Source organism: Colobus angolensis, unplaced genomic scaffold, assembly GCF_000951035.1.
Source record: "Colobus angolensis palliatus isolate OR3802 unplaced genomic scaffold, Cang.pa_1.0 Scaffold434, whole genome shotgun sequence".
Lineage (NCBI taxonomy): Eukaryota > Metazoa > Chordata > Mammalia > Primates > Cercopithecidae > Colobus > Colobus angolensis.
The window spans coordinates 3,359,762-3,362,599 of NW_012117755.1; positions in this window are offsets into that span (position 1 = coordinate 3,359,762).

Consider the following 2,838-nt stretch of genomic DNA (forward strand, 5'->3'; position numbering starts at 1 on the left):
AATCACATCTGTGGCTCTGGTTCTGGTCGCTTTTTTTTTTTTTTTTTTTTTGAGACAGAGTTTCGCTCTTGTTGCCCAGGCTGGAGTGCAATGACACAACCTCGGCTCACCGCGACCACTGCCTCCTGGGTTCAAGCAATTCTCCTGCCTCAGCCTCCTGAGTAGCTGGGATTACAGGCATGCACCACCACACCCAGCTAATTCTGTACTCTTAGTAGAGACAGGGTTCCTCTATGTTGGTCAGGCTGATCTTGAACTCCTGACTTCAGGTCATCCACTCACCTTGGCCTCCCACAGTGCTGGGATTACAGGCATGAGCCACCGTGCCCGGCCTGGTATCTTTACAGGACCAAATAAAACTTCTTTCTGGCACTTAGATTGTAGCTAACCTTCATCTGTGTAAAAGCTTTTCAGTGATTGCACCTGAGATGGTAACCTCACAGAATAAGATATATCCCAGATGAAAAAGTAGCCTAGTTCAAGAGGAGAAACGTAATCAGAAAGAGTTTTAGGACCTCACCAAATGGTATCATCAGTAATCTAGGGAATGCGTATGAAAGTGAATTTTAAGTGGGAAGGCTTTTATAGCTCAGATGACAGATAGCATTTTTGCCCAAATCCAGCTCACAAAGCATCCAGTGGGACCATGGACACATTCTGTAGCTATTACTCTCATCTTAAAATATATGATGGGAATAGACACACTTGGTAATTGGAAAAGTTTTCACTCTGGCTTCCTGACCCATGAAGTTAGGGCTAATATAGAAGGAAGGGCCAAATAGAAGTCCTGGAAATGCCAAGACCTCAACAAGATAGTAAACCAGAAGCAATGCTGCATCCCTAGGGAAATTAGAGACCAAGTGTCACCATAAAAGCCTTAAAAGATTTAAGGGGGGTGATTTCTATCACATCCCCATTTGACTTGACACTTTGGCCAGTGCAAGGGCTAGATAAATCTTGGAAAATGACTATAGATAATCACAGACTTAATGAGAGAATGGTTTCAATTGCAGCTGTTGTTCTGGTCATGCTAATTTTATAGGAGCAAATAAACAGAACCTCTGGCACCTGGTTTGTAGCTAGTGCCCTAACAAAATTGTTTAACCTATTCCTATCAGCAAAGATCATGAGAAACCATTTGCCTTCACATGCAGGGACAGCAGTATACCTGCATATACTCTGGGCTATGTCAGTTCTCTTGGTCTCTGCCATAAGAGTCTGGAGAGTCCTTGATCATCTTGATTTCCCATAGAGTATTATTTTCACACAATAAAATTATGACATTATAGTAATTGTACCCTGTGAACAGGAAGTAGAGTAAGCAAGATATATGTATGCCAGAGGGTGGGAAAGAAACACCAAGAAGATTCAGGGACACTTAAGTTTCTAGTGGTCCAGTGGTCTGGAGCATGTTGGAATATCACCTCTAAATGAAATAAGCTGCTTCTCCTTACACAGCCCATCACAATGAAACACACACAATGATTCTGGAGTCAACACAGACTACATTTGGTCGTGCTTCTTGAACTCATTAAGTAGGCCCTGGAGCAAGATAAGATACTATGGCAGGTGCAGGCTGTGGTGCTAGTTGTCCTGCTACTGGGCCTTATCTCTCAACAGACCAGTATCAAAAGTGTCTAAGAACAAGCAGTGGAACTGATGGGGCCTCCAAGCAGATCCCAATGAGAAAAACTTCTACCAAAATTCTTCATTTGAAGAGTAATAATTGGCTTGCTACTAGGCCCTGGTGGAAAACTGAAAGCCTATCCAAGGTTTTCATGAACTGGGTATTTTCTTACCTACATTATCATAAATCTGTATTACACAGCAGCATTCTATGTAAAATAGAAATGGTGTATACAAGACTGGACCCAAGCAAATCCAGAAAAGGCATAAATAAAATGCGCAAGTTGCTGGTTTATACTCCCATGGTACCTGGTCCTATTGCTTTGCCATATTGCCTTTTATCTACATTGATGGCCTTATAGAGTGTTTCCTCTGAACAGATAATGGAGGAGGTAAAAGTTCAGACGTGGTTTATGGATGGATCTGCATAGCATGCTAGGACTAGCTAGAAGTCAATAGTTATTACAATATGTAGCCCTACACATAGGTGACTTTGAAAGGTGTTGGTGAAGGGTAATCTTCCCAGAGGGCACAACTTCAGGTTGTAAATCTGGTTGTCTTTAGCAGGAGAGACAGCCTAAGATAAGCCAGAATCTACAGTAATTCTGATTGACTCTGAACAGTCAGCCAACTTCTTAGACTCAGAAAGAGTAAGATTGAAAAATTTATGTCCGAGAGGACAAGGGAGAAGAATATGAATGGGGTTCTCAGAATGGAAAGTTTGGAGATATTTACTTCCCCATAAATGCACACCAGAGGTCATTCACTTCAGAAGTGGGCCAGGTAATTTGGTACACAAGGTAATGTGTCCTGTGTAAATTTGTCAGCCTCTTTCTCCATCCACCTTCTTGTTAAAGAATAACTTTCAACTGCTGCTAACCCTAGGGTTCTGCACTGTATGAGTCTGTTTTCACACTGCTAAAAAGATCCTACCTGAGACTGGATTAATTTATTAAAAAAGAGGTTTAATTGACTCACAGTTCTGCATGACTAGGGAGGCCTCAGAAAACCCTTACAATCATGGTGGAAGGCAAAGGGGAGGCAGGCACCTTCATCACTTGGTGGCAGGAAAGAGAGTGCACAGAGGAAAATGCCACTTTTAAACCATGAGATCTCCTGAGAACCCCCTCACTATCACTAGAACAGCATGGGGGAACCACCCCCATGATTTAATCACCTCCAATCACCTCCAGTCCCTCCAGAGGTCCCACC